This window comes from Hermetia illucens, chromosome 2, assembly GCF_905115235.1.
Source record: "Hermetia illucens chromosome 2, iHerIll2.2.curated.20191125, whole genome shotgun sequence".
Taxonomy (NCBI): domain Eukaryota; kingdom Metazoa; phylum Arthropoda; class Insecta; order Diptera; family Stratiomyidae; genus Hermetia; species Hermetia illucens.
The window spans coordinates 28700791-28722895 of record NC_051850.1 but is presented as its reverse complement, the minus strand read 5'-3'; the positions used below and the strand labels follow the sequence as shown (position 1 = coordinate 28722895).

The 22105-nt window shown below is 43.6% G+C and overlaps 1 long non-coding RNA gene across 2 annotated transcripts in view; it reads left to right on the top strand.

Annotated features, from left to right (window-relative positions):
* The window catches only part of LOC119648239, a 372324-nt gene that overhangs the window by 294373 nt on the left and 55846 nt on the right, over positions 1-22105 (top strand). For both annotated transcript variants that reach the window (XR_005249035.1, XR_005249033.1), the window contains one exon: positions 19077-19119. This is a non-coding gene — a long non-coding RNA (uncharacterized LOC119648239). The remainder of the gene's footprint in view (positions 1-19076; positions 19120-22105) is intronic.

Here is a 22105-nt window from a genome sequence, read left to right as displayed (position 1 = left end):
AGTACGTTTTTAGGTTCTACCCATTTATTCAACAAACACCGAGAAGGTCGAGAGAAAGAGTGTGTAAAAGAGTTGGATGGCGTCGAATTTATATCCTTGCCGATCCAAATAGTGACGTTACTTTGTTGAGCATATCAGCTGTTGAAAGGCGTTGCCATGTTGGTGCTGTCATGTCATTACGATGTCGCTACACTGCTCCCTCCTGAGTAGTTTTGACGGTTAACGGCTGGAAAACTACGTATCGAATATTACTCGCCTCTCACTCGCTGGTTTCGCTCTTGGTCCTACATACGTTTTGGGAGCCAAACTTATTGGTCGTTGGGCTGCTTCCGTTGGATCAGATGTTACTTCGAAGTAGGCAGGTTTTAGCCGCTCGACGCTGATATTTGTTGCTTTGCCCTGAATTTCCATTTTAAAAACGTTGTCGGAAAGTCTTTCTAACACCTTATATGGTCCTTCGTACGGATGCTCTAGCGGCTTCTTCACTCGATCAATCCGCACGAACACGTGTGAGCATGTAGAAAGATCCTTGTGGACGAACACCTTCCTTCTATCATGTCGAGAAATTGGCGTTGCACGAACTTGCGTCATATGGTGACGAAATTTCTCAACGAAAAATTTCGGATCGGGAGGCAATTTCCTCGTCAAGAAAGAACTCTCCAGGAATGCGAATCGTTGTCCCATAGACTAGCTCAGCAGCTGTTGCGCCAATATCCTCCTTTAAGCTTGTACGAAGACCGAGCAAAACCATTGGCAAAACTTCGACCCATTCACGGTTGTTGTGGCACATAATAGCTGCTTTCATCGATCGGTGCCATCGCTCAATCAATCCGTTAGAAGCAGGATGGTATGCAGTGGTTCGAATCTTTTTGCAACCCACTAAGTGTGTCAGCGACTGGAAGATCAAGGATTCGAACTGGGATCCTTGGTCCGATGTTAATATAGTAGGTGCTCCAAATCGTGAAATCCAGTTGGTGTAGAATGCGTCTGCGATAACATCTGCCGTAATTGATCGTATCGGAACCGCTTCAGGCCATCTCGTAAATCTATCGATCATATGCAATACATACGAGTGGCCTTGTGATTGCGTTAGCGGTCCGACAATATCGATATGTACGTGACTGAATCTCGTGTCCGGCATATCGATTTGGCCATGCGATGGTTTTGCATGTCGTCCAATCTTACTTCGTTGACACGCTAGACATGTTCGTGCCCACTCGAGAATGTCCTTGGACATACTAGGCCAGACATATTTTCGGCAAATCAGCTTCTTCGTGACGCGTCCGCTTGGATGAGATAGTCGGTGAGTAATCTCAAATATTCTCCTCCTGAGAAGTATTGGGATATACGGCCGTATTTGGGAAGTTGACACGTCGCAGTACAACATTGTATCCTTGTCGTCAACTCGCAACTTTTTCAAATCCAAGGTCGTTTCAGACCGCAGTAGATGTTGAAGTTCCTCATCGTTTCGTTGCGCTGTAGCTAATTCTTCGGGCGTTATGGCAACCGGCAATGTAACAGCACTAATTCGGGACAAGGCGTCTGCTGTAACGTTTTCCTCGCCAGTGACGTATATGATATTGGTCGAGAATTGGCCGATATAGTCCAGTTGCCTTAATTGCCATGGACTAGCTTTATCGGCTTTCTGTTGGAAGGCAAACGTTATCGGCTTATGATCGGTTTTGATTAATAACTGACGACCTTCGACCATGTAGCGAAAAAACTTTACTGCACTGTAGATTGCTTGGAGTTCTCGATCGTAAGTGCTGTACCTACGTTGTGTATCGGAGAACTTCTTCGAAAAGAACCCGAGCGGTTCCCAAACATCGTTGTTCCACTGTTCGAGAACTGCTCCCATAGCCGTGTCCGATGCGTCTGATTTGATGGCCAATGGTGCATTCTCAATGGGATGTCGTAGTAACGCAGCGTTGGCAATTTGCTGTTTGCACTTTTCAAATGAGACATCTGCTCGTGGATTCCATTCGATTTTGCGTTTATCCCGTTTCCTTGCACCAATGAGATACTCGTGGAGAGGTGCTTGAATTTCGGCTGCATTCTGCAACGATTTTCTATAGAAATTAACAGCTCCTAGAAATCGTCGCAAATCGGCAATTGTTGACGGTTTTCCGAAATTCAAAATGGTTTCCACTCGTCCTGGAAGGGGCTTGATGCCATTTTCGCTCACCAAATATCCTAAATATTCGGCAGAAGATGTTCCAAAGCTGCATTTATCGACATTGATGGATAATCCGTATTCACGGAGTCGATTAAATATCGTAAGTAAGTGTTTTCGATGCTCCTCGTTCGATTTAGAAGCGATAAGAATGTCATCGATGTATGCATAGCCAAAGTCCAATCCGCGGAGTGCATGATCAATGTACTGCTGGAAAGTTTGTGCGGCATTACGTAGACCGAACGTCATTACTCGGAACTCAAAAAGCCCAAAAAGAGTAATGACAGCTGTTTTGGGAATGTCCTCGGGTGCTACAGGAATCTGGTGGTATGCTCTCGTCAGATCAATCGTGGAAAATACCTTGCATCCACTCAGTTTGTGCGGAAAGTCACTAATGTGAGCGATGGGGTACTTATCTGGGACGGTGATAGCGTTCAAACGCCGATAATCTCCACATGGTCTCCATTGTTCGTTTTTCTTCCGTACCAAGTGTAACGGGCTCGCCCATGGGCTACTCGATGGTTGGCAAACTCCCTGTTGTAGCATGTAGTCAAATTCAGTCTTTGCTTCGCGCAGTTTTTCGGGCGTTAATCGTCTGGGTCGGTCAAAAACAGGCGGTCCTTTAGTCAGGATATGGTGGTAGATATCATGAGCCATCACTTTCGCTTCGTCAGATGGAATTCTGATGTCGACAAAATCTCTCAGAATGTCATGATAACTTTCGCTAGACTTCAGTGTTGTCATACCACAAGTTATGGTGCCGGTGAGCTTTGCGATGCAGGATAAGTTGGTCTTTTCGTCGATTATCTTCCTCCTGCGTAAGTCCACTAATAAGCCATAATGGTGCAGCAAATCGACACCGATTATTGGTTGTCGAACATCCGCTAAAACGAACCTCCAGGTAAACGGTCGTCGTAAGCCGAGGTCGAGCGTTATGATGCGATGTCCATATGTTTTGATCGGCGTATTGTTGGCGGCATAAAGCTGAAATTGCATTGGCGTGTGCTGATTTTTGTCTTTAGGCAAAACTGAAATATCAGCACCGGTATCCACCAGTAAATGCATGCAGCTTTTCCGATCGAGTACTAATAATCGGCTGGGTTTACTGTGAGAGGGGTCGTCCTCGACCGCCGAAATTCGGGACGACGAATTTAGTTTTCCGAAGTCGCGGAATTATTTTGCCACTTACATGGCGGTCGGCAATTACGCGCTTGTTTCCCAAACCCTTGATGAAAGAAGCAAAACCCTCGATTCCGTGAACCTGATCTTTGCCTTCTGGTGCTCCGTTGTTTGGATCGGGACCGGTTGCGTGTCGTGATTTCCAGTCGGTCAATTCGGCTCAATATTTGCTCCAAGACATCATTTTCCGTGGATGCCTTCTGAACGGTGGAAATGCAAGGTAGTTGTTGCATCTCGATCATTAAATCCGCCATTTTCGCCAATTTATCGACGTCTGCTTCATTAGAAATCGCTAACACCATTCGAATATTTTCGGGCAATTGCTCAAGTAGCAACGATCTTAGCATGGCGTCAGTTACCTGCTCTCCGCCAGTGTTTCGCAAGTCCTGCAGGTAATGCGATGGTCTCTTTCCTTCCAAATTCTTCCCTTGGAAAAGTCGTCGCAGCTTGGATTCGGCGGACTCTGCAAATCCTGCCAATATCCTCTCCTTCACGACTTCGTACTTATTTGTTGCCGGAGGATTTCGTGCTATCGAGATCACTTGTGGAAGGATTTCCGGCTCGGCAAATTGTATCACATACTTAAATCTTGTTTCGTCCGACGTGATGTGATTAGTGTGGAACGCAGCCTCTACCTGCTCAAACCAAAATGCCGGGTCGGGTCGATAAAATGACGGAAATTTTTGTATGCGTGCCGCTTCCACGAATACGCCTGCTGGTCGATTAGCTATCGGCGGCAGGAAATCACTCTGAAGGGATGTTTTCGGCGTCTCTGGCGATTTGGATTCAGTGGCCATTTTGAAACTCGCGCTTGGTGTCGATTAAACGTATGGAAATTTAAGATCACTGCACTTTTTATTTTAACTCTAGTCGTCGGGGTCACCAATGTAGAAACATGAAAAAGTACGTTTTTAGGTTCTACCCATTTATTCAACAAACACCGAGAAGGTCGAGAGAAAGAGTATGTAAAAGAGTCGGATGGCGTCGAATTTATATCCTTGCCGATCCAAATAGTGACGTTACTTTGTTGAGCATATCAGCTGTTGAAAGGCGTTGCCATGTTGGTGCTGTCATGTCATTACGATGTCGCTACAACTTCACATTAATGACGGTAAGATGAAGTACATGATGGTAACGTGAACGCCAAAGAACAAAGAACCAACAACATCGAATCGCGTTGGCCAAACGAAAACAATATACTTTGAGACCGTTGAAAATTTGGCCTATTTAGGGTCGAAAATCACAACTGATAACAGTTATGACGATGAAATCTGCGTACGGTTGTTGGCAGCCAACAGAGTCTATTTCATCTTACGGAAACTGTTTCGCTTGAAACATTTCACCATAGGGTCAACGCTCTTACTGTACAAGACTATGATCTTGCCAGTTGTATTCCTTGGAGACCTGGTTAATTAGAAAAAAAAATTGCGAACTCTTGGCCGCGTTCGAGAGAAGAATTCTCCGAAGAATTTTGGGGCCCTACATGAAGATGGACGATTCTGTTGCCTACATAACGACGAAATCTACGAGCGATACGACGACCGTCAGGTTGTCGATAAAATCCGGCTCAACAGAATACGGTGGGCGGGTCACCTAATCCGTATGGATGAGGATAATGCAGTCAGAAAAGTCCATAAGGGCAATGTCTATGGTAGAAAAAAAAGACGAGGCAGACCCTGCCTAAGATGGAACGATGGCGTAGGTCAGGACACCAGACAGCTTTTAGGGATATCGAATTGGTGGACCTCGGCGCAAATCCGAGATGTCTGGAGTTCCTTATTAAGGCAGACCTAGACCGGATACTGGTTGTTATGCTGTTGATGATAAATAGCTGCATTAGCGCAACTTGCCTTGTTTTGCCTTATAACTAAACTTACGTTGATGTCAATTGCATAATGAGCTTCTCAAACGTCGTGTTCCAACCCTCCCACGTGACACTCCGAGAGGGAATAAGACATGGGTCGATACCTGAGCATTTGATTGTTTTGGTTCTCGTATTTGCTCGTCCATCCGTCCTGTACTGTAAGAAAGTATGCGGGAAGCGAAGTTATTTTGAGACCAGTGTAAGGACTTTTCTCATGGCTTTCAGTATATCTGCTAGGCTTTTCCTCTACTGCAGCATCTCCAGCGAACACCATTTGACTGTGCACACACAATGATGATGAAAGCTATTTCTGAAATCGAAGGAGGGGCAGTAGGGGGAGTACGGATAGAGGAACTATAAACTTCAGTGAGCTTGAGATCCCAATGATATAAAATTGCCATTATGCGGTTGGACGAGGATGCAAATCAGATGTGAATTATGGCCTTCATATAGGAAGGTGAATGTGCTTCATTGGCTGCTTCGCCCACATGGATGGTTCTTTCAAAGTTGGGAATTGAATACTTCTCTAGGTAATAGGCTCGACTTTGAAAATCTAAAAGCAATAGTCAGGCTCCTTGAGCGTCCGTTTAGGATATTTGCCCGATGACTTGCCTGGACAATGGCACGGATATTATAATTGTGTCCAAGAGTGCGTCTCCTGACGAATTGGAAGAGTGGGAGTTATCAGTTGCCTTGCTCTCTGATGATTGATTTCCTTGTTATCCCCAGGCGGCGGAGCGCGCAACTATTTCCAAAAAAATATTCAAAACCCATAACGCGTGTCCTGAATAAAAGGTGTAGAATTAATTTAAGCATTATTTCAATCAAAATTTCATTGTTTCTTCCGGTAGTAGTAAGTAAAACACGTCAGGCCAAAAGAGTCGGCACTGCCTCTTTCTCTTCCAAATATTAAGAAAAGGGAACGCCGCAAGAGACGGCGCAGGATCATTTTTTTCCTCTCCGCCCTTTCGTTCTGCTATTTTCTCCATTCGTTCCATTTTTATGTTTTTTTTTTAATCTCTTGTTAGTTGTTCGTTTCCGCTCACGATGTTTACCGGAATAAAGGCAAGTCCCTCGGTAACTTCCGTGGGCGTACGGGTGCCGCCGTTTTGTCGTAGAAGCTTGGCAGCGTGGTTCCTCCAGCTCAAGCGTTAATTCGCTTTGGCCGGCGTCACATGAGATGCCACCCGCTTCAAACACGCGCTGGTCAGGCCAGAAGAGGAGATAGTTAAACTTGTCTCCGACGTTCTAGAGGGCTGATCTTATGAAAGACTGAAAGAGCAGTTCATAAAATGCCTGTTAGTAAGTGAGACGGCTAAACTTAACCACTTGATAACAGAAATAACACTAGGTGATCATGCGCTAAAACAAAGTCAGCATCAAGCTGCTATAGTTTTTGCGGCTGCAGATCCTCCCGGAGAGCAGAAAATCCACCCTGTCATGTCTGGATTCGAGGCGTCTGGACACGTTGACCACCACTGTAAATAAAATTTATGGAGTGCACGTGCAACCCATGGTTGGCGCGGTGTCTCGCCACAACTCAAGTCAGATGGCTCAGCTGCAGCAGATGGTGGCAGCATTAACAGCTACCGTCTCTGAATTGGCAGAGGCCATCGGTGCTTTGCGATCGGGAACTAGGACTAAATCGAGGTCTTGATCCGTCTTCCGAAATGAGCGATCGGATAGTAGGTCGTCCGAACCTTCGGCGAGTACCGGAGCGTGCTGGTACCATCGTAGGTTCGTCTGAAAGACAAAGAAATATAGCAGTCCCTGCAATTTTGCACAAAAAAAACGTACTTGCCGAGAATTGCTGCTTCTTGAAATGCAGCACTCACAATCTACGGCCCCTTGAGCTGGCAGAACTACCTGGTCGATACAGGCGCTGAAGTCTCGCTGCTTCCCGTATTCTGGCATCCTAAGTTAAAACTCGCGGCAGCAAATTCTTCGTCGATTCGCACGTATAGCTACAGGCATGCAGACTTGAGTTTACGATTTCGAAGAACATTGCCTTGCCGCTTCATTATCGCGGACATCAGCATTTCATTGACCCCTCAACTTCTCTTAGGTCATCAGGAAAAATCTCATTCGGCTCACCAAGCACTTTTTCCAATGCTCAGAGGATTCCAGATCGATACTCCATCCCACTCATCCACGATTTTGCGCACTCTATCGCAAACTACCGTATTTTGTCGACCTTGGATTTAGTCAACCCTTACCATCAAATCCCTGTAGCTCCCGAGGACATTCCGGAAACGGCAATATGCACACCTTTCGGACGGGATATGCAATATGCACACCTTTCGAGTTCATTAGGATGACTTTTGGACTGTGCAACGCTGCGCAAACCTTTAACAGATTCATCAGCTCTGTGCTGCGAAACCTCCACTTCTATTTAGTTTATTTGGATGATGTTGTGGTCACGTCTTCCTCTGAGTCCGAGCATTTAGAGCCCCTCGAGTCTCCTTGAGGCCGATTTAGTACTTAATATCAAGAAATGCAAATTTCTACAATCGCAGGTGAGATTCCTCCTGAAATTCCTTCAGCAAGATGCACCCCTAGCTGTATTCGTGAATGCCTCAAACGTGGCCGTTGGTACTGCTCTTTACCAAAAAGTGAACCAATTCGGCATCCGTTCAGCTTCTTTTCAAAACAGCTCAATCCTGCTCAACGAAACTACAGCACCCATGATCGTTATTAACCGCCTACCTTGCAATTAAATACTTCCGGTATTCCCTTGAAGGCAGGCTATTTATTAATGCTTAGTTATAGCGATCTTTGCTGGGCATCTCTAAGTGTTCCAGCTAGTGCCAAACCAAAGCCTGTCTAGAGCTTACCGTGGTACCAAGCGATAACGATAAAGGGTTTGTGTAAAATGAAGTCATATTAAATTGGCTGTTTGTCTGCCTGTCCTTCTGTTTAAAATTCCTTCTACTCCACTTACCCCGTGGGGCTGTCGCTACGGGGTTGTGGTGGCTAGCAAGATCAGTTACTACACACGGTTCATGTTGCTGATGTCGATCTTCCTTTCAAGCTTCTCATTTTGGATTGCCTACATTGGTTTTTTCGACGCGTTCCAAGTTATTTTCAAAGCTAGCATGTGCTGCACGATATCCTCTGTTGATGACAGCACTCTACCAAGCATTCCTGAATAGGTATATGATGCGCCGATTGCATCTACTGCATCATAGAGACGTAGGCACACGTAGATACACGATACCCATACTGCATATAATATTTATAGAACCTCGTTGTTGCCTGTATGACTGTTCTTTTAATGTCAAGGCCCAGTCGAGAGCGGCGATAAATATTGTTGAGATAAGAAACCGACGGTTTCGACTTGTGCCACCCATGTTTGGCAACATTCTGGCAAGCAATCGATTCCCAAGGTATAGCTCCAAGGTTCGTCAGGGCTTTGCTAACTAAGAAAAGTTTTCTATTAGGTCTATTAGCAGAACATACTAACCCCCATTCGTGCTATCGTCATTGAGGAGGTAACTCTAGCCAGGGCCTTGCTAAAGCCTGGTTTTTGACTAGGCCTTTTATTATATTGTAAATATCCGCAAGTTCGAAGTCCAAGTCTATTTTCCTCTTTTCCTTGAGTAAACGAATAGCAGGATAGCAGGCAGCATACTCGCAAAAGTAGTATCTCCTTCACGAGGTACCCTAGTTGAAGGACATCTTTGATACTGTTCAAAACTTTCTTAATAATTAATTCTTGATCTGATTAATGGATACACTGATCTCGTGATATCACAACATCACCAAGCCGTGCGTGATATCACAACATCACCGTGCGTGTGGTGGATCCGAATGAATGTTATTGGGGCAGCTAATATTGACTTAATCAATGGAAGCCGACTTTTTAACCAGAAGAAATTGAGTCCTGGTCAATAGCGCACGAAGGCTTCACTCCATTTCAGGGCATTGGTGACCGAATTAATTTAATTTTACTAATAGATATCATTCGCATCCCCATGTCACTGGACCCGGCCTAGAACTTCTCAGGAAGAAACCCGAATTGGTGTCGGAATCTGAAGCAGTTTGTCATTAAGGATTAGTAGTACAGTTCGTTTTCTTCAATCTTAGTCTCAAAAATGTTGGCTCTATTTACTTTCAAGAGTATACAAATTTTCCTCCGACATCTTATCCAATATTTTCTCAAATAGCTATTATTATAATCAACCCTTTTCGCTAGAAATTCAACTTCCCATTCTGTTATCTAAAAAATAAATGGATAAAGTTACTGTTAAAATCTCAAACACGAAAAACTCGATTATATCCCCATTTCAATATCCGTAAAACTATTATCGCACGAATCCAAGAATGGCTGCATCCTCTATAATCTATTACGGACAATGGTGTTACGGAATATCCTGGGAAAATTCTGAGGGAGAGCACTAAATTATTCCTAGATGGCTAAGCTTCTGAAATACCTTTGGAGATGCAAATAAAAAATTAAAAGGGTAGAGCGAGTTTTATCCGGGTCTGAAGGATAGATTAGGTGGGACCGGTATCGCATGGAAAGAAACGAATAATATTTACCTATTAGAAAAGTCGCTGGAGTTGAATTTTTTCTAGGAAAAATTAAAGGTTTTTGTAGGAAATTCACACATAAACGAATATGCAGGATACACATTATTTGGGCAAATATTGTTAGAACTATTAATGAATATTGTAAATTTTTAAAGAGTATGGATTACTGACTTACATGCCACCAACTCCTTAATGATGACGTTTCCTGGTTAGTTCTCAGTTGTCGCTCGGAAGTAACCTTCTGGTTGGTCCTATTTAGCTGCCATCTTTCGAAACCAATAATAATACATTCTCTTTGCTTCTCAACATCAACAAGTTTTGCTTTCCTTTTTATTTATGTAGAAATGGAAGGCACAACTATCCAAAAGTCCTCAACCTAATAGAACCTTGTTTATGATAATGGTATGTACCTAATTAGGTTATACTAGTGGAATAACCACGTTTTCGCCCGTCATTCCAATCTAAGCAAACCTTTGTCTTAAGGACGATGAACTCGGATGTGTCCACCGTCAAACTCGGCCTCCCATCTGTGAACAAGATGGAGGAACATATTCTCGTTTGTCAGGTTCTTATCGCCGGAAAGTTCGAGTTCATACCGGCCGAGTTGATACACTTTAAAAGTAATGTGCTCTCGATTAAGGTGTGCTTTTAAGAGTTGGACAATGCCAAACGGTTGCCTGACACCCAACGGTAGGCATAATGTGTACATTCACAGACCATGTTGTGTTGTTAATCTGTCTTTAGAGATTTATATTATCATCTTCGCGGACTTCTTTTGCCAGTAGGAGTCCTGGTGTTATTAATGCTAGAGTTGTCCTTATTGTTAATAGTTTCAGCAGCCACTTGCTGGCCCCAGCTTTCAGATTACGATGGTGAGTGTGCAGTGGGTGGGGTATCTATTGCTGCCGTAGTTAACCCAGAAGATTTTTGAATCCTTTTTGTGTTAATGGAATTTCGGTTGGTGGGTCCTGTCCTTTCCGTAATGTAAGGGCAGTTGGTAATTCACTGAGGGATAGTTATATTGTTGATGGTGTTGGCATCGAATAACTTCGTTCTTTTGCTTCCATGATTTTTTTTCTACAGGAAGCAACCGTATGCTCTATTTTGAGACTACATTTGCATCAAGAAGTGCTCTGTCGTGGAATTTATTTTGGCGTTTGTTGTCCGTGGCATCATTCAGCTTTTTTAAAGGATGCAAGGCTTCTAGGGAGAAAATTGGGTACTCTCTTCTTTTGAGGCATAGATAGGGTCAGTTGATCGAAAACATCCGCCCTTTGAAGTATTTTTTTTCGATGCTGATCTTCTTGACGGCGAATTCCGAAATATCCTCGTTTTTGAATAGTGGCTTATACTCGAAAATTTATTCTGTATGCATTTGTACGTGAAGTTCTCTTCAATTTTTCGTTTGTAGTTTTCTACTTGGGTTAGTATTAGTCCATTTTTCCTGCCTTTGATTGGAGAGAAGGATTTTTAGGGTCGCTTTCAGAACATTTCAAGGGCTAAGTATCTCAAAATGTTTATACTATCTCTAGAAATTCTACCAGGATAAACAAGCGGAAACTTTCAGGCGCGAATCCTTGCTGGACAGTTTTTTTTCTAATTTGGGGGCCTTGAAAAGCTGCTTCTATATCAGGATGCTGTAATGTGTTGAACTCACACCCACTCCCCGCAGAATTTTGGCTAAGTGTCCTTCACCAAGTGGAATGCTTTTTAATCAATCATATTTTTTACGCTTCCTGGTTTCCATGCGCTTTGCCAAGCTCCACTGACTCCTCGTTATCAAGGAATTTCCAGTTCTCCTCCTACACCACCGTCTCCCGTATATTTTTATGGCGATAGTATAATCTTTAGGGCATCTTCTAAGCTGCACCTTTCTCTAGGTATTAAATGGGTTTCTAATTTCACTGCAAAAGGAATAACCATACAATTCTAATCGACACAGATACTTCAACCATATGCCGTCAGAAACTGCTTCATTGCTCATTTCACTATATTGTTGGTAAATCGACCAATCACTACGGAACCGTAGTGTGGGTCCCGCGATTCCTTTGCAAATCGTCCCCCCTTTGTTTCCATTTCTTCAGTGACTTTAGCTTTGCTGTCCTTTGGTAATCTGTAAATTTTCCAGTGGGATTTCGTTTTTGTTTCTTATATTGGCAGCGCGCGTCACCTACCCTTAGCTTTACTAGGCAATAAGCCATGCTATTCTTCCCTTACTCCTAGATTCGTGGTGCAAGTGGACATAATTTTGATGTCCTCTGAAATTGAGCTTCGCGTCAATTATCACTCTTGGATAATTAACAACCGGCTTTGATGGTATGGTGACCCATCCGAATGTTACCCGTTTTCCGTTTCCTTTCTTTTCGTTTGGGGAACAACACCATCTACGTCTTCTGTTAGTTGAAGCTCAACCAACTGCCAGTCACATTTTGGTAGCCCTAGTCGTTTCTAGCATGCACTTTAACGTCTTCAGGTTACTCCACGAAAACGTTTACAACCAAGTCATTTGCATGGTCGACTACATTCCATCGTGCATTGCGTTTCATAACAAATCAACTATTGAACCTAAGTCTGTTGGGTGAGAGCCTCAAAAATATGTGGTCGTCACATTTCACATTTCCTTTATCCTTCTAAACTCTCGCAGTTTTCGTCCTGCTATTTTACCAAATCCATAGCATCTGAAATACCGCTTGAGTCCTCAAAAGGCCAGATCCAGTTGGGCGGTGGTTTAGCTAGTGATGGGTGCCGTTTCCTTGCCCCTTGATTGCCAATTCTTATTATCTCAGTGGTCGAAATCGTTTCTTTCAGGGCTTGTTCTTCTTGTTCTTCATCATAATTTCATCAACGTTCTTGAATAGTGATTTCATGCCTGTTGATCCTCTTGTTCTCATTCCTCACTTTACAGATGAAACTTTCTGCCTTGTTAATTTTTCTAGCTATTTGCGCTCTTAGTTGTTATCAAGACGTTTATGCTGCCATGAGTGCTTGGATCCCATCTCGCAGAATTAGGAGTCACTAATTGGCGGTGTTTTTTTTCAGTAAAAGCTTTCCTGGACAGCTCAATAACCATTTTAATAGCATCAACCGCAGGGCGAGCCTTCCAAAAGCAAAGTCGTTTATTTGGTAACAACCAGCGCTGTCAATTATTAGACATAATCGGTTATAGATTATTAGCTCAAAAACCTTACCAGTTCTATTAAGTAGGCAGATAGGTCTCGGATATTGATTTGCTTATTGGCTTATCCGGCTTCAGAATGAGCCCAAGCTTTTGTGGTTTCTGCGTTCTGCGGGAAAGGCTCGTCTTTTAGGCCGTCTGTGAATATCTGCACGAATATGCTTCGTGCCATTCTAATTGCCAGTTTCAGGACCTTGCTAGTGGTTCTATCAATCCCGGGTCTGCATTATCTGAGACTTTTTTCGCTGCGTCTAAGACTTCGTCTTCGGTTATTGGTGGAATGCCTTCGGCACTAATTAGTTTGCGGATGTTTGAGAAGCAATGTTGCAACTATCTCCCACAGCAATCGAGGGCATATAATAGGAGAAGGGACTTTTTACATTTTGTTGCTCACATTACCAACTTGTACACATCACGCCATGGGTCAGTATCTGTCTTATTACAAAGTTGCTTGAAAGAATCATTGGTTTTCATGATGGTCTACCAGAGCTTTTAGGAGTGACTCGAGTAAAACTTTCCCCCTTTAATTTGTTTCTCGGCTAGGGGTTAGTGGAATCAGTGATGAACCTGTCGTCTGATTGATGACTTAGGGAGCAAGTATCCCTCAAGAGATGCTTCAGATGTCTCGATTTCAGCCACTTTGTTCTAAGGAGCATTATAGATCGAAAAGCGGCTTATCGAAGATAACACTGGAGATCCATAACGCATGCTGTAAAGAGCAAGAGGCGGAATGGATCAGCACGTTGGTGGTGGTAGCAGGCATATAGGAAAAGGGGGCCGGATTGTAGGATTAAATGAGAGAAATGAATCTCAGCAATTGCGAGGCAACTCACGACCTTTTATCGCAAACCATTTGAAAATCGAAAATCGAATGTGGACGTGACGGTAATCTGCGAACTTTACCGAAGTTATGATGCGTAGGTAGACGATTAATCTGGAAATGCGGCGATATGGGAGCTGGCTTTGTAAGAGGAAAATTCAACATCGTCAACCTCTACCGTTGTTACGCCCCTCCTAGTGCAACACTAGCTCAATATGGGGAGATGCTAGACAGGTTGGTATTGGACATTGGACGTGGTGTCGAAGTGCCTAAAATTATTGTCGACGATTTCAACGCTTTAGACTGAGGAAGTCGAGTTACGAACACCACCAAAGAGCTGCACTCGTTGGCCGATTTGACTAACCTCAGTACCTAGTTGATGGAAGGGATAGTCTGGTCAGGGGGTGAACATTATGCACACAGTGACGACCACCATCTTTTTCGACATAAGAAACAAAGGAGGCAACAGTCGAATGTGCAACTTAAGTGGAAAAATTTGGGCAGCTGGCTGATCCATTCGAGCTTTCTAAGAGGAGACATTCCTGCCGGCTTAAGGAGGACGCTGGGGACCGAAGGGAACGGCATGCGAGTCAGCTAACTGATTAACTGGCCAGAAAATCTCGCTGTGGAAATCATCGTGTCTGTGGTTGAGGAGATTTTGTTAAGCGACAAGACGGAAACCAGAACATTGACAGCTGGAAAAAGAATACCGTGATCTTCCAAGTAGACGTAACGTGCCTGCGATAGATAACTGAATTTTTTTTTCCACCAAATGAAGAAAGTGAACATCAACCAACGATTCAACAAGACGTCTTTTCTATCCCCAGGAGGAGGAACTACGAGATATCTGTGGATGAATTGAAAACAATAAAGTTCCGGAATTAGACGGGATTCCGAGCAAAGCTCTGAAGTTGGCTGCTAAAATCAGGTAAACATGGTTCATAAGCACATTTGAATCATGCGTGGTGGAAAGGACAACCTTGAGTAGTATTCATGACAATAGAATTTGGGGATACTATCACGCTTATGTACAGTATGGTAGTGGATGAACTTCCGGACAAGCTAACAAATACTGGAATACAAGTCGAAGATTACGTTGACGACATTGTTTTAATTTGTAGGGGCAAATATGAGGAAACCCTATGTGATAGACTTCAAGCTGGACTAACGGTTACCAGTGATTCGTACAAGAATACTACCATACTACCATACTACCATTCACTAGGAAGCGTAAGCTTGATCATCTGAGAGTCATAAGGTTACATGGCATGGAGTTGAAACGAGTAAAACAGGCAAAAATTGGGAATTACACTAAACCAAAAATTACTCTGGGAGACGCATGTTGGAAACACTTGTCGGAAAGCAACGAGCGCTTTGATGAGGAAAAAAAAATGGGGTTGCACCCCGTACACCCCGAAGATACTACTTTGGTTATATACTGCAATAGTAAGGTCAATGATTACCAATGGGATGGTAATCTGGGCAGGAAGAGCTGAACTCAGCGCACAAACCAGGGAGTTACTTAAACTCCAAAGACTGGCTTGCGTGTGTATCAGCGGGACAATGAGGATATGCCCAACGGCATCCTTGGAGGTCTCTCTGGGATTAACCCCTCCCCATCTTCACATGCAAGATCAGGTAAGGAGGGTGACTTTCAGGATGGCCGGGAGTATTGGTGAAGCACAGACCAGTCTAAATCGAAGAAAGATTAATAGTATTTCTAGCCGGTACCCCGAATTATTTGGGTTGCATTACAATGAGGTTTCTTTTCGAAAAAGAAGTGAAAAACACGATGGAATAATAGGGCAAACTGGATGGAGCGTGTCATTGACCTACGACTTAAAACAGCAACTGATTACTTTGAACACTGATGGATCCCTCACATCATCGGGAGCGGGCGCGGGGTCATTGGTCGAAAGAAAGTATACTCGAAACCAATGGGTAAGCGCATTAGCATATTCCAGGCGCACACAAATGTGCCTCCTTTTGCTTCAAAAGGAACTACAGGGGGCATAACGTTGCGATTCTAACATACAGTCAAGCGGCGATCAGGTCTATCCGGGTGAACTCTAGACTAGTATGCCTTGAGAGCCTGAATACGCCCGTTTCCCACAATAAAGTTTGGATACTGTGGGTTCCAGGCCATGTTGGGTAGGAAAGCAATGAAACAGCGGATGAACCAGCCAAGAAGTAAGCAGGGACGCTCCTACACGGGTCAGAACTCTTCTGTGGAATCGGAAATGGGCTGGCTATGACATTAAAAAATAAAGGGGAACGGCTGAGGGAACTACCTGTATACTGGGTGAGCCTGAATGGAGTAGTTCAGCATGCTTATTGGGAGATACGAACCCAAGCGCACAAAGGACTGTTTCAATCTGACCAATAAGAACTTCCGAATTATTATGGGAATTCTCATTGGTCCCTGCCGACTTAATTATCACCTAGGGAAGTTGCGGATATCTACGGACACTGCCTGCAGGTTCTGTGCGACGTTCTGGCATAGTGTCCAGCATTTGTGCAAAGAAGGTCAAGACATTTGGGAGAATACTTATGTGAAGTTCAAATACTTGAAAGTAGGGTTTATATTTAAATTCCTAACGGTTATAGGTTTGCTTGATATACTATAGTTAATACGTACACTACAACCAGCAAAAGGGGCGCAATAGTTCTTTAAGGACGCATTGCAACTTCTCTTCTTCAGAATAATAATAATTATGGTGGTGAAGTGTTTCCTGCCTAGTGGAAGAAGCAAAGGTTGGTTCTGCTACCGGAACCCCAAAAACCACCTGGCGCACCCTCTCATATTGGCCTTTTAGGCGCCATGGGGAAGATTTTGGAGAATGCGATATACAACAATCCGCTTCTATTCGTAGGGTAGTGGGCGGTCTATCGGAGCGGCAGTTTGGGTTTCGATGACCGCGTTCTACGGTCAGTGTAATAGGAGTGGTCGTGGATCTGGCTTGGGAAGCATCGACAATTTGCAAGTTCTGTACCGTGGTGACGCTAGATGTCATGAATGCCTTTGACTCGGCGAACTGGAGGTGGACTAAAGGCATCTTGGCTAAACTGGATGTCCCTAGTTACTTAGCTCGAATAATCGAGAGTTACCCCTGGGTGAGACTTCTTTGGCGCGAGACGGATAAAGAGCGGAAAGAATATGTAGTGACAGCAGGTGTTCCTCAAAGTTCCGTATTGGGGCTCCTGCTGTGGGACATAATGTATGGTACAGTGCTTGGCCTTCGTGTGTCAAAGGATTGCTAAAATCTAGCCGCGGGTTACTTATCTCAAAGGTGGTGAAATCCATCCTGATATACGCAGCTCCTGTCTGGCCAACACGGTGAACCAGAGAAAGGTGAGTTCAGCGTACTGGCCAATCATGCTTAGGCTGTGTAGCGCATATAGAACAATCATCGCAGGAATAATTCCTTTAAATTCTCTAGCAAATGTGTGAATATTTCTACCAGTGATGGAGGAGAGGGCGAATCGGGCCGATTTTCTCCCTACGTTGGAATTTCATACACTCCAAAGCCTGGAGACAAATCGTTTCCTAATGGTTGTATGGACCAAGTTGACAAAATTCTGTAGCACCTTGCAAGGTATCAACATTAGTCAAGATTATTTATTCTGTGAAAACAGTTTTGCTTTGCTAAGGGAAGGGTTCAATTAAGCTACTAAATCGGGCAGGTTAGCTAAGACCGAGTTAGAAGGAGCAGGGTCTTCACTCTTCACATCGCTTAATGTTTCATACAGGTCGTGAAGGCGTGAACTGGCTACAGTCGCTTCTTATATGTCAAGGTTTTTGTTGTGGCTATCAGTTGACTAATTTATCTAAGACTGCGTCTTTCTCATGAATAAATGCTAAGATTAAAGGTTGATGGAGAGGAGAAAATGGGATACCTGGTCTAATTTGGTTGTAATTTTCTTGGAAATGACTCTATTAAACACCTACGATAGCGGCAGTCTCAAATAACATTCTCCCAAGCAGCTAGTTCTACTGAATGATTTCATTTCACAAATTACAACCATCTATCTGAAGAGAGCGACTTATTACTAATATTTTCATATCACAGGCACTCCTTACAAGCAAGTTCATTTTACTGGTCTCGGTATCATAATCAGCTCGTTGCAAATGCCACTTTGCAAAAGCAACCTGGCATCCAGACTACCGTTGAATTCTGACTAATTGAACATCACCATGTCAAGGACAATAGTCATTTATATTCTGGTAATATCGAGAACGGTATTTGCCAGGTGTATAGTCAGCACCGGCCAGTCCAGATATTCAATTAACCTAAACTGTCAAGTAGACAATCTATTCCTTCATGTGCTCCTTACATCTCACACATGGCCTGTGTTTTATATCTACTCAGGAGATTTTATTAAGATACATACTTTGGACAGTAATAAAGTCGAGGATATATGGCGCATATTAATAATATTAAGTAGGCGCACGAACACTTGAAAAACGAGGCAAACTGCCTGCCTCTGACACTGGTACACGCTTGCATAAATATCGAGAACAGAACCCAATGTAAAGGACAGAGTCCCTTAGCAGAATTTTATGTCCCGACATTATCGAAGCATTTTTCTTTTTAACAATGAAATTATGGACGGCACGAACGATATGCATGTGAGCTCCCATGTGCTGGAGCGGTACTGGTATGTGGGTGCCAGATTGCTCCAACTTTCAGGCTCGCCCACTGGCAGATTTTTGTTTTGGTTTATTCATTGGTGTTTTATTAATGCTCGTAATATATCAAAATAGAAGTGACTGGACTCCGCAAGCCATAAACATAACAACTAAACGCTAAGTGGACGTATGGATTTAATTAGCACTAATCTATGTATTGTCTGCCAAAGTACTTAATCTTGAGCGGTGGCCATGATTGCTTCGGATTTGTCTTTGTCCATGTGTAGGATTTGGGGTCAGTCATTGATAAGTTTTTGTAAGTTTGTTTGTTCATCAGAAAAGATAAATGGCAGGCTTTTGGCCTCAAAAAAAAAAATCCTCTGAAAAAAGATCTCCCATATGGCGATCGAGTGCTGTGATTTACGGAGATTTTTTTTTTAATTCCTGCTTTGCTCGGAGAAAGCTGTGATTCCTACCCTTCGCCTCACAACTACGTGACCCAAATACTGAGCACATGCAGCTAATTGACTGCCTTTCAAAACACGAGACTCTCACGGTAGACAAATAAATTCCTTGAAAGGCAATTAACCGGAATCACAAACTATGAACTAGATAAACTAAAACCTTAAGACTTTCCTATTAGCGTAAATTACTGTACAATTTCCTAATTACGAATGTTTCCCTTTTTCTTTTATTTTTCAGATAGAATGTGCTATCATGGGATCATTGTTGCTAATTAACGGAGGTAAGTGTTTGCACTGTTCTCGCGCTGGAGCAAAAACCCAGGTTGGAAGAGTCTTCATGCATAGACAGACCTTGGGCAATCGTTCAGTGAGATCTCTATAAAATTGTCAAGGAAAAAATCGATTACGGCAATTATTACGGGCTTAGTTCGACTAGAAGTGGAAAGTCTATCTGCGATTCTGTCGTCTATCTATCTGTGCCCTTATCCTCCAGATTGCACGGCACAAAAATGAAGGTACTATATCTTCTTATGCTTCTATAACAAACTAATCCAATTAAGTTCTCGTCGTTGGAGCATTTTTCTGCTGTGCAAAGGTTCGCGATGGGTCCACAGGCCGGGTCTAGTCCCAGGTCGTCATCGTACCTTGTCCGTAATCTTTCCGGACACTAGACTTGTAAATGGCATTTACCTGTCGCGTAGTGATGATTTTATAAATTTCTTACGTTCGAGGAGGTGACTGACCAATTGATTATATTTTTCTGCTTCTCCTCGATACCAAGACACTGAATGATGGAACTTTATTGCTCTCTGCCATGGACGTTTACCTTTCTGATTGTCTTGTACTGCGTTTCTGTGGAATTCAGGTGGACAGCCCCGATAGACACCGGGGGAGTGATATCTCCCTTGCCGCTGTAGCGTTGAAGGGTTAAAGTTCAGCAATAATTACATAGGAGGGAAGTAGGATTAAAGTAAATTTATTAGATTGTATGATTGAAAAAAGCTAGAATCAATGGAAACGGGAACGATGGGCTTCACTGTGCAACTGCGCAAAGCAACCTTCACTAAACCTTTGATCTCCGATAGAGAAGGGAGTTGGGAGGGGGACGGATACAAATGGTAATTATCTTGGATCTAACAAATTGACTTCCCATGGAGGCGCAGGAGATGAACGACCTCACTAAATCAGGAATCCTGCTAATAAGCTTTGCAGAGATAATTGGTCCAATGTCGGAACAGCTTTTGGGTACCTTTGCGTGTCCCAATCTCCGTGAATTATGTCATTGTGTCCATTAATTTCTCGGAGTTCTCTGGCTTAATTACAACATAATGGAGTAAATGTTTATGTATTTGGGTTGTTCGAGGTGAATGCTTCGCACGCAAGTGTTGAATAGTTGGTGCCACGAGGATTATATTTGAGTGGTGATCGTGTATTTAATTGGGGAATAAGAACAGTTGGTCAAAATTAGTACGTTTTGGTTTTCCTTCGCGTGCTCTCTAGCAAGAAAAAATGGTTTTATTACATCAAAATGTAGACACTAAATACCTTTAAATGCAATGATTCAAAAGACGTTTAAGATGCTTTTCAGGGTTAGGTTAGGTTGAGAGATTGGGAGGCACTTGCAGCTCCAAGCACTCAAATTATTATTAGGCCTATTATAATCGTAACGAAAACCGCCTATTTGCGGCATTCGCAGGTCTTTGTGAATCAGGCAAAGTTTTTCAAAGCCAGAAAATCCGCGGATTCTTCACTGGAGAGAAACTTTCCTAGGTATCTTCGTCTGAAGCCTGCATGGCCGTCTCCTTTCCCGCGCATTGGCTGCATGTAGTCGAAATCGCCACCAAATTTTTTTCATTCATAAAGGCACTAATTCAAATGTCTCAATTTGACTGCGTGGAACCTTGCGATTTCACCTTTTAGTTAGGTAGGTATCAGTGGCCGCTCCGAGGAGCCTAATTAGCGCTGTGCTGGATCGTTTTGATGCCACACACTCCTAAGAGTATCACTGCTGTGTGAAGAGCAAGGGGATCAGGATCTAAACGGCTCTGATCTTCATATATCTCCTCCTGTTTACTTAGTCTCCGCATCTTAACTTTAGCTCGAGAACGGAGAGTTTGTTCTTGTTAACCAAACCAAACTTTCCTCAGTCCGGCTTCCTGGTGTTTCTCGAGAGGAAATCTCGGGAAAGCGAGATTTGGACTGTGATTTGAGAAGGATCTCTGGTCAGACACTCTCCAGTTCCTCACCCTGAAAGTCCAATTGTCGGTTAGCAAGGACTCCTCCCAACCATCACAGCTCCACAAGATGGAAAAGTGGAAGACTGGTGTACTGCCGCTGTTACAGACCAATAGGCTTATGCAAATAAGTATAAATAAGTCAAAAGGAGACTCATCTTTTTCGTTGGTTTCCAAACTGCCCCAAAGCCCGTTTTCTATCAAACAGTTGCTCTTCTTCTTCTTCTGCTGCGATGATTGACGTCAAATGTTTTAGTTCACCTAATGTAGCTGGTTGCTCGTGAGCCATGTAAGCCCAGGAGATATACACCTTCTCCACTCCTCACCTCTTTCAGTTTGACCGCGGTCGTGGTGGTCGGCCCGTGTATCTTCATCTCTTCTAGCAGTTCGTTGGCGGCGTCGGCAGGGTCCAAGTCGTCGTCCGGTTTCGTATTTCAAATCGAACTTGTAGTCCACTTGTTCTAGTGTCTCCAGGTACCTATTCTCCATTTATGCGAAGTAGGAGAGTCTGGTCGTTCACCTGGGGTTATCCTTCCTTGATCAGCGCTCAGTTGTCCAAGGAGCTCTTGGGGTTTTATCCACCCAAGGATTGGACAAACTTGTCCTTAGCTATGTGGATATTCGGCAATTAGATCTGATCATCGGTCTCCTGGGAAGCTCGTCGTATAGGACAGTCCTTAGCTTGATGCTCTTAACGACACACGAAGACCGAAGACACACACGACACAAGAAAATCTCTAGGGGATTGCCTTCCAATGCTATCGCTTTATTGGCCTGTATTCTTTAACAATAGTCAGGTATTTATCAAAGTCGTTTTCATCCCGCTTGTCAACAGTATCGCCCTACTCAGTCTTTACAATCTGGCTCAGAATGTAGATGGCTTTCCGGCTTTTGAGGAGAACTCTAGCGGATCTCGGCTTTTTAGTTGGCTTCTGGTGGCCGAGTTCTTGTCAGCCCTTTTCCCTTGGGCGACTTTCCGATGTCCACGGGTTCGAAGTAAGAGTACTATGGCTGGTACTACCAACGTCCTGTT